This window comes from Coenobita brevimanus, chromosome 22, assembly GCF_032717465.1.
Source record: "Coenobita brevimanus isolate Jiangsu-jjx chromosome 22, ASM3271746v2, whole genome shotgun sequence".
Taxonomy (NCBI): Eukaryota; Metazoa; Arthropoda; class Malacostraca; order Decapoda; family Coenobitidae; genus Coenobita; species Coenobita brevimanus.
Genome location: NC_136975.1, coordinates 7,068,185 through 7,082,956, shown reverse-complemented (window position 1 = coordinate 7,082,956; position 14,772 = coordinate 7,068,185).

The window sequence follows — 14,772 nt, the reverse complement described above, 5'->3', positions numbered from 1 at the left end:
TGATATGACTGTGACGAAGAGGAGGATGACGATGATGATGATGATGATGATGATGTTGAGAACGATTAATGTTGATGATGATGATGATGTTGAGGAGGAGGAGGGGGAGGACGATGATGATAATGAGGAGGAGGAGGAGGAGGAGGAGAATGACGACGACGACAACGATGATGATGATGAGGAGGAGGAGGTGGAGGAGGAGGAGGAGGAGGAGGATGACGAAGACGACAACGATGATGATGATGATGATGATGAAAAAGGAGGAAGAATGACAATTGTTTACAAAGGAAAATCTCAAGAAAGGAAATACTTCGCAGATAAGCTTGCCACAGAGCGAATTAACAGTCATACTGAAGTTAAAATCCCGAACAATAAATCTACACGTGCTAAAATTTCTTTGAAGAAAAAATAGGCCTATGTATATAAAAATACGAAAATGAACGAATAAAGCGTCTGTGGCTCATAGAAATGTACGGAAATATATAAAAAAGGAAGAACTATGAATGTAAACTTAAAATGGGGCTGAAATTAATGAGCAAAATTAACTTCATGGATGCACTTAATGACGTCAAGGCCAACGCTAAAAAAAAAAAAAAAGGATCTAGGTCAGGTTTAGTCGAAGGAATAACTCGTGAAAAAATAATGCGAATCCTCTTAATGAAGTCAAGGTTAACGAAGAGGAGGGAATAGTGAGCGAAAAATACTGAGAGTGAGCAAGGATTTCATGGAAGATTTTTTACATTTTCATTTTATCCCATTTTTTCTCGTGCTTTCACCGGATTCATGAGTTTGCTTCTGCTGGAAACTGCACTTCCTTTTTTTCTTCGTATAAAGTTGAAACTCTAGAGAGTTGATTGCAGGATTAATGTGTGTGTGTGTGTGTGTGTGTGTGTGTGTGTGTGTGTGTGTTTAGAGAGAGAGAGAGAGAGAGAGAGAGAGAGAGAGAGAGAGAGAGAGTGTGTATGTGTGACCAACAATAACTGTGTCCTAGCAACACTGGCACTGCGTGAGTGTGCTGTCCGGGGGCGCCTTTGTGTTCTTTTCAGTGCCAGTTTCTCACGTCAATTAGAATTTCCACGAACATAAGAGCACTGACAAAACACACACACACACACATACACTAGCACATACACACAGGCATATGGTCACTGATGCAGTGAAATACACTGACTTCATCACTTTACCACCTTCAGCTTCTCATATGTAAATAAATATCCATCCCACTGTACTGAATTCACACAATTAAACACGAATGCTGAAGTAAAAAAATAATATATGTCTATTACGGGGAATGCAGGTTAACTCACCCCTACGGTTTGGAATGTTTTATTATTTCTGCAACCTCTACATGATTTTACTTAGCTCACTTGAACCCTCTTATATAAATGGAGTTACAAACCGTCTCCATTAGGAACCTAATGAAGAAATTACAGTTTTTCGTGAGCTAAAATAATGTTCAAGCAGATGTCAGAAAGGGGTTACTATTTACTTTAACGTCAGCTACTTATTACTCTCATTCTCATGTGTAATTATGTAACTACAGTACATTTTCAGTAGCACGTATTTTCAGTGTCTTTAATTCCTCATTTCTTCTAATTAATTTGTCAGACTCTCCTCACATGGCTTGCATATCATCACTGAGTCGACATAGTTGCAATGACAGCCACCATAACCGAGTTGAACTGCTAGCAATGATTAAAGCTCTGTGCATTAAGAGACATTTTGTAAGTTATATAATTACTAACTCACAGCACCAACTTCCATTACGTAAAACTTAGATACATAACATTATTGTTTGGCGATAAAGCGTTCAAATGCATGGTAAACTAAGGTAATTGTGTCATAAATTACAGTAATATTTAAAGGTTCACTTCACTTGTCATATACAAACATCTTATTTTCTTGTGTCGAGTATTAGGTAGAGGCAGTGTGCAGGCCAGAGATTAAGCAGTCACCACATGTAACCCCACAGCTACACTTTTATTTTAATCCACGTGCTTTTGTGATGTAATATTTGTAAAACATAGGTACGCTCATTAAAAGCGCCATTATTTTGGTATAGCTATTTCTCAGCCAAGTAGTGCATGGAAGTATACAATAAAAAAAAAAAACGGAAGAAAATGGGGTTACATGTCTGCATCACCCTTGCCTGTCATTGTGTCAGCCCTAATTTTTCATACATCATATCAAATCCATTTTATACTTTTATACATTTTTCTCTTGCCGCACGCTGCAGTCTATTAATGAATGGAGTAGACATTATGATCATCAAATACTCCTGCCCCCACTCAAGAACGACTTCACATCTCATGACACATCAGCCCATCTCGTACTTGTCCATACCGTACCTCTGTACCTTATTCTAGTCTTCCTCTAATTTTCATTTCTTTGTCAGTTTGCCACCATCTAAACGCCTACAGCAGAGGTGGCTACCTATGTCATGCGTGTGTAAACACGCCGCAATAATACATGCATAAACATACATTTTAATACACGCATAAACATACATTTGTTGTATGAAATACAGGACAGAAATTCGAGAGTTCTGAGTTTGACAAAATATGCGATCCAAAACTGACAAAATTTTACCGGCTACATATATCACACTGGACATGACGCACACAATCCCATTATCATCATTTACCTTCATTTTGGTCTATTATTCACTTGCATGTGTTATTCCCTTCACAAGCTGAATAAAGAAACCTGGAAGTAGCAAGAATAAATCATCTTGAAATGCTGAATGGGGACTGTTTTTAGCGTCATCAGTACCGCACTCTCCTCTGTTGATTTCTCTGTCTGTCTATTGATTTCCCTTTTCTTCTCTGTTTGGCTCCCACTCTCACTCTTTATTTACGTTTCTCCGTTTTTGTCTCCCACTATCACTCTTTCTTTACACTCTGTCTTTGTTTTTATCTTCCACTCTCTTTATGTACGCCATTGTCTTCGTTTTTGTCGTCCACTTTCACTCTTTATTTACGCCTCAGTCGTTGTTTATGTCTTCACTGTCACTCTTTCTACATGTTTCTGTTGCTTTCTGTCTTTCACTCTTCCTTTCATTCTAAACCTCAATCTCACTCTTACTGTCACACTCACACACACCCGCTCACTCTGTTTTTGCTTGCCACTCTCACTCCTTCTCTACGCTGCTTTGTTTTTGTCTCCCACTCACGCTCTGCCTTTCATTCTCACCCTCATTCTCACTCTCACTGTCACACACACACACACACACACACACACACACACTCACTCACGAACCTGCCTCCGAACCCAACATTTTCCGAGTGTGTGGAACGCGAGTCAGGTCCAGAGCAACTAAATAATATAAGACCCATTTATTTCACCGAGCAAGGGGGCCATTTAAAAAGGGGGCGGTGATGGCGGAGGCGGCGGTGGTGGCGGAGGCGGCGGTGGCGGCGGTGGGAGTTTCTTGGAATATTTTTCATACCATTTTTCCTCCAGCAGGGAAGTCTGGAAATTTAATTCAGGGCTAAAGAGGCAGCATGTCAGAAGGAGCTTTTGTTGTGGCTTCTGCACGGCGCGTCACAACACTGCCTCTCCTTATCCTTCTTTTGACCTTCTTGCCCATTTTTTTCCTTTTTTTCTCTCCCTTCTTTTTGTTTTGCATTTTTCTTCCTCCTTCCTCTTCCTCCTTTACATAATTTTTCCCCCTCTCCTTATTTCTCCTTCTCCAACACTCCTTTTCTCTCACCTCCTCCTTTTTCTCCCTGTCCTCCCTACATATTTACTTCCTTTTTCCTTTTACGTCTCTCCATACTTTTCTTCCCTTTCGTTTCCTTCCTTAATGCATATCATTATTTCTTCTCTTTCTGCACGACACGTCACACCACCACCTCTCCTTATTTCTCCAGACACACACACACACACACACACACACACACACACACACACACACACACACACACACACATACACACACACACGCACACACTGCATGCATGGCCATTTGCTTCCATTCTTATCCCTCCTCCCTTTTCGCCGCCTTTCTCTTCCCTCTTTCTCACTTCTCTCTCTCCTTAAATATTTCTTCCTCGTTCCTTTTCCTTGTCTCTGCATTAATCCCAGTTTTTCCTTCCTACAACTAATTATTCATCTTTACCACGCCTCTTTCCCATTGCATTTTTCACTCGTTTTTCTTTTGCATAATTTTCATCCTCTTTCCTCATCTCTCTGACTTTTTCTTTTCATCCCCTTTCCCCTTCCATTTGATTCTTCCTCCTTATCGTTCTCACTTCTCTTCCTTCTGATTCTTTCTTCTTTTCTTCCTAATTTCTCCTCCCTCTGATTCTTTCTCCTTTTCTTTCTCTTTCCTCTTCCTTCAGATTCTGTCTCCTTTTCTTTCCCATTTATCTCTCTCTCTCTTCTTTTATCACATACACTTTTTCTCATAGTTTCCTTTTTCCCTTTTTTTTATATATTTTCTCGTTTCTCTATTGCGACCTTCCGTTCCTCTATTTTCCTCTCTATTTCCTCTGCCTCATCGTTGCATATTTTCCTCTTGTTTCCTGCACATCTTCCTTGCATATTTTTTTCTCCAATTTCCCCTTGTCTCAGCGTCTTGTTACCTCTTATTTCCTATTATTTTTTTTCTCCGTTTTTCCTCTCATTCACCCTTGCATACTTCCCTTACTCTCTTCTTATCGTGCTCCATGCATTCTCTTCTTCCTCTTCCTTCTTCTCTTCCTCTTCCTCCATGCATCCTATTCTCCCTCCTCCACCTTCATACGTCATCTCTCTCTCTCTCTCTCTCTCTCTCTCTCTCTCTCTCTGTCCATTCATTCAATTCTTTCTCCATCTTCCTGCTCTTTCCACTTTATTTTTTTATCCTTCGCTCTGCATTTTCCCCAAACTTCTTTTTCTCCCTCTCCTAAATTCTTTTCCTCCCCCTCCTCCTCCTCCTCCTCCTCCTCCTCCCTCCATGATCATCTTTTTTTTTCTTCTCTTCCTCCTCTCCACTTTCCTTTCTCTTCGGGCTCCCTCTTTCTCTTTTTCTTCACCTTTTTTTTTTCTCTCTCTCTGTCCTCATTTCTTTCCTCTTATCCTTCTCTGGCTTTTTATTTTTCATCCATCACTTCCAATCTGGCTTATTCTGCCTTCTTCCTGCTTAGCATCTTTCTTTTCCATTCTCTGTCGGTCTGTCTGTCTGTCTGTCTCTCTGTCCCCCACTATTTTCTTCCTCTCCTCGCCCTTTCTTTTCTGACATACCTCCTTCTCCGCCACTTCCATGAGCCTTTTCCTCCCTTCTTTTCCTGCAAAATGTATCGACTTTATTGCTGTTTCTTTTTTACTTCCTTGTCTCTAACGTTTCTTTGTTTTTTTCCTATTTCTTTGTCCCTTGTAGTTGTACTCTGACCCCTCCTCTTTATTTCCTCTTCCTCTCTTCTTTCTTTTTCTTCCTCCCCCTTCCTTCAATTTTTGCTCTGTCTTTCCCTTTGTTCTGATCTAACCTCTTCCCCCTTTTCCCTTCCCCTCTTTTCTTTTCCTTCTTTCCCTTCACGCCTTGCTCATTTCTTTCCCCTATTCTTCTTTTTTGACTCCTTTATTTCCTCTTCCTCCCCTCTCCCTCCTTATCCTTCCTCCCCTTTACTGCTTGCTCATTTCCTTCCCCTGTACTTCTCCTTCGACCCCTCCTCTTTTTCCTCCATTTCTTTTCTTGTTTTTCTTCTTTCCTTTCACTCCCTGCTTTTCTTTTCCTCTAATGTCCTTGTTCCTTTTCTTCTTCCTCCCAAGCCTTCTTCCGGCCCTCTTCCCCTCAGGGCTGCCAAATCAAAATTCACAAATGCCACTCAGTTTGCCTTCCAACGACGCCTGCACGTCTCAATAAATAAAGAAAAACAAATGAATATATCCTGACTATCACTAAACAGTGATATCATCTTTAAATTATGGCTAAACTATTTCTTGATAATTGCTAATTTATTGCTAATCTCTTAAAAATATTACTCCAGGACTAACTCCCTAAAACGTCGCTAAAATGTTTACAAATATCCTAGGAACGTCGCCGAGAGACTAACTCCCTCAATTCAATGTCGTATTTTACATTTTTATTCTCACTGGCCAAGGCGATTTTATTCACAGCTTCAATAATATGTTCCGCTTAAAAAAATCGCCAGTGTTGAGTAAAGAGCTTGGAGATAGCAAGAATTAAAAGAAAAAATATTGGATTGAAGGGGCTAATGGCGATTATGAAATGCTGCCGAAAAATTAACAAAAGACTATAGATAAGCGCTAGGATGTTTGTAGAATCGCTAGGCATTAAAACTTCAGTAAAATGTTTTTGATTATCGAAAACTCCTTGAGAATGCTTTTAGACATGGCTGTTATTGTGATGCAGTGTTTTAGTTTCTCTCTCTCTCTCGCTCTCTCTCTCTCTCATCCTTCCCTAGAATCCACTCTCTCCATATTACCTCCTATTATCTTCCCCTTCATTCATATCCACTCACCTTTCTCCCTCTCTTCCTTCCCAAGCCTCTTCCTATTATATATAACACGCACACGCGCGCGCACGCACGCACGCACGCACGCACACGCACACACACACACACACACACACACACACACACACACACACACACACACACACACACACACACACTCTCTCTCTCTCTCTCTCTCTCTCTCTCTCTCTCATATCCTGGCCTTTTTCTCCCTTACCCTTATTCCTGGCTTCCTCCCCTCCTCCATCAATTTCCTTCCTGTCTGCTTCTTCGCCATTTTTGCCATCTCTGTTTAACAATATTAATCTCTTCCTTCCTCCACACACACTTTTCTTCCGACCCCCATAATCTTCCATTTCCTGTCTTCTTTTATCGCCATTTTAATATCTTTGCTGGGCTTTCTGGTGCTTTCTTCCTTTTCTTCCTTTTCCTCGGTCTTATTGGCCCGTATTCTCGTCGTTAAGGAAGCTCCGTAGCACCTTTTCCTCTGCGATTTACTTGTTTTGTTTCATTTTACTTTCCTCTCCCATGTTGCATACAGTCCTTCCAATATTGTCATACTGTGCATAGATAACGTACAAAAAGAATGTTAACCAGCCATATCCAAATATAAATCGCTATGGAAGAGGTGTTAGGGAGCTTTCTTAACAGATGGGAATACTGGCCATTATCATTTAGTCAGAAGGGAGAATCGACCAACCACATATCAAGTCTGTCAAAATCTCACAGAAAATGTTAAGAATCTGTATATCTGCACCCGAGACATCAATGCAAAATCTGACAGCCAAGGTAAAACATGCATGACTGAATGTAACTTCGATAAAATGATCACTAAAAGAAAAGTAATGCAAGATTTAACAGCCGAGGACAGACACAAGTGAACCTAGCTTTGACGAATTTAACAGAAAAAGAGAAATTATGCAAAAGTCAATGTCCAACGCAAGACCCGTCCAAGTGAGTCTAACTTGGATGAGTTTAACACCAAATTAATAGTGATGTAAAATTTAAAAGTCAGTGCAAAACTGGTACATTGGAACCTAACCAGAACAAATATATCACCAAAATGAAAGTGGCTATAGAAAATTTATTGATCTGTAAATAGAAAATAAAAAAAAAAAAAAAAAAAAAGGTTTGTATCTGCTGGGCTGGTTCGACTGAGACTAAACTGGGATGGACATATAGTAAAATTCATCGCAAATATCTGACAATTGAAGATGACTAAATTTATCACCAATATGAAAGTGGGTGTAGAAAACTCTGGAAAAATATGGGCAATAGAAAGAGTTAAAGGCTCGTGTCTGCCACGCTGGTTAGATTGAGCTAAAATAGGATGGACATAAAAATCTGAAGCCCCCTTAGTGTCCAGGACCCAGCAGCGTTGTAGATGCCATTAGTAAAATACTGTCACTATTTTTAATCCTTCCAGTGACGCAAATCCAATAATGTCCCCACCCCAACTTTTTTTTTCACTTTTTCATGCGGATCACGGTCGACGCACTGGGACCTGGAGCCGAACACTGCATTAAATTATGACTTCTCTGTTTTTGCTTTCATGTAATAGTAACCCATAATACTTTTTTCTTCTATTCGTGTATCTTTTCTTGTAATATCTGATCAGCTTCATTGCATTATATTTATCTTATTTTTATTTTTTATGTGTTTTTATTTTTTCTGGCTCGCGCTGGTTTATTAGTTTGCATTGTTATCTACGAAGTTGTTGGCCAGAGAAAGCCACGGTTTGATTCCTAGTGCAGGCGGCTAGCACCACTCAACTCACATTCATCTTTTGTAAGACTCAGATCTACCTTGTATAAGACTCAGATCAACCCTTTATGACTCAGATCCACCTTTTATAAGACTCATATCCACTCTTTATAAGACTCAGATCCACGCTTTATAAGATTCATGCCCAACCTTTATAAGACTCAGATCCACCCTTTATTAGACTCAGGTCCACCCTTTATAAGACTCAGGTCCACCCTTTATAAGACTCAGATCCACCCTTTATAAGACTCAGATCCACCCTTTATAAGACTCAGATCCACCCTTTATAAGACTCAGATCCACCCTCTATAAGACACAGGTCCACCCTTCATAAGACTCAGATCCACCCTTCATAAGACTCATATCCTCGCTTTACAGTATATGTCTCTGATCCAACTTTTATAAGACTCAGTTCCACCCTTTATAAGATGGTAAGTAAAATCAGTACTGAAGGGAACTTCTAAGGGAGGTAACCATGGCACCGTGGATGGCTCAGTGGCCGGCCCAGAATAGAGGGTGAAAATTACACGGCAAAAGTTTACATCTTAAGTTACGGAAATAATACCGTGGTCAAGCGCCTCATAATGGCGCCCATATCTTTACTTTTATTTCCTGTTTTTCAGTCATACTGTCTAATAATCTCTATCAGCTGTTATTTTTTTTATTTTGCCTATGTATTTATTCATTTACTGTTCACTTATTGTTTTTTTTATTTATTTATTTTAATGAGGAGTTCAGTGTTACAAAAGTCTCTATTTTTGCTTGAGTGACTGATGGACGAGGGAAGCTGGATGAACACATGGCCAAGTATCCTTTGTTCTTGTAACCTAATTATTACCTCCGCCAAGGAGGTAATGTTTTATTCTGCGTTGGGTTGTTTGTTTGTCTCTCTGTTCGTTAGCAGGCTTATCCAAAAAGTTAAGAACGGATTTTGACGAAATATTGTGGAAGGGTGGGCCATGGGCCAAGGAAGTAATGATTAAGTTTTGGGGTGGATCCGGACCAGGACCAGGAGAATCCCACTCCGGATCCGGAGTATCCAAAAGTTCTCAATGAATTTCAATGAAATTTTTTGGAAAGGAGGGCCATGGATCAAGAGAGAATTGACTAAATTTGGGGGGGGAGGGGAACCGAATCCGGACCCAGATCCTATATCCACAGATCCGGATCAGGATCCTTTTTAATGGCAAAGGCATTAACGGAGGCATGCGCTTTCTGAGTACTTTTTAGTATATTCACACCTGTAGATAGGAATAAACAATAGTAAATAAAGCAGCCTACTGAAATTACCTCTTTATAAAAATTCTTACAGAGTCCATATTCACTTGCTTGGTGATATATATCTATCTCCATTTTAATGCATCATGTTATATATCTTTCACTTTTGTAACGTGTATCTCCCTTTCATTTAAATATCATCATTCCTGTCTTCCCTCCACTACATCTCATTCCACAGCTCCCATTATTTTGTCCGTGCATTCTTTCCTTATTTTCTTCTTAATTCACTTAACCTTTCTACCTTCCGCTGTTCTAATACCCTATTTCCTTTTTATTATTTTTCCAGCTTCATTTTTCATTCTTTCCTTTGAGCTCACCACACCAAATACTCTCCATCTCCTCTACATTATTCCTTCCCTACCTGAACTACCCAACAATTCTCTTTTTCTTTCCTTCTCCTCCCGATTTTTACTGCCCCATTCTTAATATTTTTATCTCTTCTAGTCTCTTTATGCCTTCCTCTGCCTCCTATGTCCAGTTCCTGCCATCCTACTTCGTTTTTCTCCTTCCCCTCCTTCTCCTCTTCTTCTTTATCCCTCTTCCCTCTGTGTTCTTACTAATTGCCACTTCCTCTAACTTATATCAGTTTCTTATAATTATTTCCATTTACAATAGCTATAGTTTTTCTTTTGCTTCTCTCCTCCTTCTCTTTTCCTTTTCTCCCCTTTTCCCCCCATCGTCACCGTTTCCAGACATCAACCATCACGTTTTCTCCCTTCTCTTTCCTACTTTTCTCCAGTTATTCCTGCCAATCTTCCCTTTCCTCCATCTCTTCGTTTCAGTTCTTACGACGCTCTTTCCCTTTCCCCTTTCACCCTTTTTCTTCCTTCTCCCTCTCCCCTCATCACCAGAACTAGACAGCTCTACCTACAATTTTTCTTCATATGTCCTACTGGACTCCATTTCTTCTAGATTGTCTCAGTCTCCGTCTAATTTACTTTTACAGTTCTTACAGTCCTCCTAAGTTCCATCCTCCTCATCCCTTCCTCGCTTCTCCTCCTCAGTCTTACTCTTCTCAAGCTCCATTGTTCCTTACCTTTGCTCTTCCTCTTTCGTTCTCTTTTTCCTTCTCCTCACCTTTTCCTCCTTTATCCCGCCTCATTCTTACTCCTCTCTAGTTCCAGCGCTCCTCCTTCTCCTCCTCCTCCTCGTCCTCTTTCTCCTTCTCCCCCTCTTCTCCTCCTCCTCTTTCTCCTTCCCTCCTCCTCCTCTTTCTCCTTCTCTCCTCCTCCTCTTTCTCCTTCCCTCCTCCTCCTCCTTTCCCCCCGTTTCATTCTTACTCCCCTCAAGTTCCACTCTTCCATACCCTTCCTCCATCTTTCCTCCTCCTCCTCCTCCTCCATCTTTCCTCCTCCTCCTCCTCCTCCTCCCCCACCTCCTCCTCCTCCTCCTCCTCTTTCTTCTCCTGCTGTTTCCATCTCCGTTCCCCTCTCCCTCCATTCACCAGGGTCAGGTAACAGGAACTCCCCTTCTTCCCCGCCTTATTCTCACTTTCCTTCGCTTCTTTCAGTTAATGTCTTTTTTCCTTTAATTCCATTTTAAATTTCTAGGTCCTTCGCTTTCCTGCTCCTCCTCCTCTGACTTCTTGGTGTTCCCTTCCTTCCTCTAATTATCAAATCCTTGCAAATCTCTTCTTTCTTCTTATTTCTTCACTTCCTTGCTCCTCCTCCTCCTCTAATTTCTTTCTCTTCCTCTCCCTCCTCAAATTCTCACATCCCCTCACATTACTTCCTTTTTCTCCCTTTCCTCCTTCATACCCCCCCTCTCTCTCCCCTAGTCACCAGAGTCCTTTCTAATTCCTTCTCTTCCAGACTACTTCTTCCTTCTTCTCTCTCCATATCTCCCTCTCCTAGTCACTAGAGGCCTTTCTGACTCTCGTTTCCCTCCTCCCTTTTCCTTCTTCCTCCCTCTCCCTATTATCCCTCCTTCTCTCTTCTCCTTCTCTCTCCCCGTCTCCCCAGTCACCAGAGCTCTTCCTAATCCCTCCTCCTTCCATTCCCTCCCTCTCTCTCACTCTCTCACTCCCCTAGCCACCAGAGTCCCGTAACAAGAGCTTTCCCTCATTACCCCGCCCGTAAACTTATACTCCCTCACAAGGTCACCACGGGGCTCGTTTGGACTGAAGCCTCCTACTCCACGGCGAGTTTTCATACGTACCTCCCTTTTACCTGTTGTTATCGGGCTTGGAGCAGGGGTCTTGTGGCATCAGTTTTACCCCTATTTTTTCGTCCCTTTTTTTTCCCTTTACTTACGATATCTTTCCTTGATTTTTTCCAGCCGTTGTAGATTTTTTTTTTTCTCTTTATTTTGTTGAAGTCTGTGTGGGCTTGGCTTACGCTTGCATCGGCCTTGCAGCTGGTAGTTACATAAGATGCCGTCCCTTTTTTTTTTTTTTCTCTCTGGCTGGAGTTGATATCACGTTTCTCTTTGGCCTGGTATTTTTCTGACGATGAACGCTGGACGTGATGCGGAAAATAGCTCGACTGTCAAGGCCAGAAGTGGTAGGGAGAATTTTAAAGAATGATTGACCAGGAATAAATTCTCCTCTCGAGTGAACGGGAAATTACTGGTTTCGTGTGTGGGAGGTGTAATGATCTGTAGCAGTGGATTGTAGACAGAAGATGGCGAAGATGTCCACAGATTTAAGGGTACTAAAGTGAGAAAGGCGAAATGAGAGAGAGGACGGCATGTGAAGAATTATTAGGACATTTGGGTACCGTATTGAATGTTGGTGAGATATCTACTGCTCCTGCTACTCCATAAACTGCTATGTAAAAGTTATCCCGTGCTTTGTTTTCGGTTCTATCAGCATTTGTTAACTCACAGGAATATTTATAGAACGAGAGCGAGATAAAGAATGCAAATGAGAGCGAGAAAAGGCGGCGAATGATCGAGAAAAAAGAGAGAGAGAGAGAGAGAGAGAGAGAGAGAGAGAGAGGAGATTTAGCGATGCAAATGCTGCCTTCCATACCAGTCAAAAGAGGAATGTAACACAGAACCATCACGTAAGAAACAGATGTAATAATGCCACTGCGGACCTGACCTCGTTATTCCATCCCAACCCCTGGCTAGGTTCTGTGGTGACCTGTGTGTAATGACAGGTCACGATAGCCGTCGATATCGGGCAGGGACAAGCTAAGACCTACTCCCACATGCTGACTTAGGCGAACAGTCTGAAGCTCGTACTCTTGTCGGGTATGGAAGCTCCCTAACGCCTCATCCTTAGTGATTTATTTTGATTATGGCTGTTTATTATCCTTCTGTGCGATATTTATGTAGAGTATGGGATTGTTAGAAGGATTTGTATAACGCAGAATTGGACAGTAAGGTGTAAGAAGCAAAATAAATCGCCTTGGAAAAGGTGTTAGGGAGCTTCTTTTACAGACGAAACTAACTGCCTGAGTAGATACTTATCATTAACCATGTCAGCCCGAGGACGTGTTTTTTTTTTTTTTTTTTTGCTGTCTTCTGACGATTGTGTTCGGTTTATTGGATTTTAGATTTGGGAGCGTCTCTTGGATCGGCCCGTTCGGTCAGTCACGATCTAATGTTTTTTCGGATGAAAAACGCTTCACTCCAGTAGACTTAAAAGACACGGCATATTAAGGTCCTCATGGTCATGCTTCTGTCTAGAGATTTTGTACTTCTTTGATCTCAGTGGGTTAGATATAGGCTTCATTAACTCCTTCAGTATGAAAGGTTTTCACTTCTTAAAATGATCTGGGGATAGAAAGAATGAGCTTAAATACAGTATCAGCTTAGTAAAGATATAGCCTACATGTATTTTCTGAACTGTGATCACCCACTCACGCACGCACACGCACACACAGTTTTATATATATGACAGATAGACAAATGGGTGGACAGATAGATGGATAGATAGATGAGTGGAAGGCAAAAAGGTAGATAGATAGAGAGACATAAATAGATGGATGCTCAAGGACGAGGAGAGTTGAAATTGGCATGCAGTCGCCGTGGCACTCTATTAAATCCACTTTTATTCCTTTAAACACTGGGTTCCACTGAAAATCAACCGAGCTTTCAGTTTCTACGAGAGCGTTCCGGTTTAAGACAATTGCTTTCCGCTCCTTTCCCAATGCCGTTCCTTCTCAACAGCAAAATCCAAGAAGCCGTTTGCAGGAGTGTTGAGAGCAGGGATGGAGGAGAGGAGGAAGGAAGAGGCCAATGGAGAGGGACATGAAGTAGAAGGAATTAGGTGTAGGAGTAAGAGACAGGGTGAAGTTTGGGGAGAGGGAGAAAGTGGTGGAGGAGGAGGGAGTTAGAGGGAGAAGATAGTAGAGGATGTGACAGAGAGCGAGAGAGAGAGAGGGAGGGAGAAATCGGTGGATTGGTGGAGGAGGGAGACAGAAGATAGGAAAGGATGTGTAAGAGAGGAGAAAATGGTGGAGGAGGATAGGGGAGAAGACAGGAGAGAGAGAGAGAGAGAGAGAGAGAGAGAGAGAGAGAGAGAGAGAGACAGGAGTGAAAATAGTGAGGAAACGTATGGGAATCAGAATGTTATAGGAAAGGAGGGAGAACTGAAGGAAAAGAGGAAGGAGAAATTGGAGAAGGGAAAGATTTAAGAAGAAAAGAGAGAAGGTGGAGTTGGAGAGTGAGGAAGAGGGGGGGGGTGAGGGAGAGGGAATGAGTGGTGAAGAAAGTGGGAGAGAGGGAGAGACAGGAAGACTGAGGAAAAAGAGAAAAGATGAGAGGAAAGGGGACTTTAGAGGAAAAGTGAAGAGAAAAGAGGAGGAGAGGGGGAAAAGAGGGGAAGGAAGAATAGATGGCAGGTGAGGAAGATTAAATGTAGGAATACCAAGAAAGGAGGAAGTAAGAGAGCGAGGAAGAGATGATCGAGGAAGAGAAGGGAAATTTTAGATGAAAAAGGAGAAATAAGGGGAACAGGCAAATTAATAATAGGATACAGGTGAGAGAGACGAAGAACTGGAAAAAAAAAAGAGGAGGAAAATTTGAGACGGAAGATGCGGGAGCTTCAAGGCACTTGGGTAGATGTCCTTCTTTTAATGATCTGTGGTAGGGTGGAACGGGGTGGGGTGGGGTGGGGTGGGGTGTGGGGTGGTGTGGTGAGGTGAGGTGTGGTGGGGTGGGGTGGGGTGGGGTGGGGTGTGGAGTGGTGTGGTGAGGTGAGGTGTGGTGAGGCGAGGTGTGGTCTGGTGGGGTGAGGAGTGGTATGGTGTGATATCGTAGGGAGGGGCGGGGTGTGGTGGGTTGTGGTGTGGTGTGTCTTCGCTAAAGTGGTTAATGCACTCCG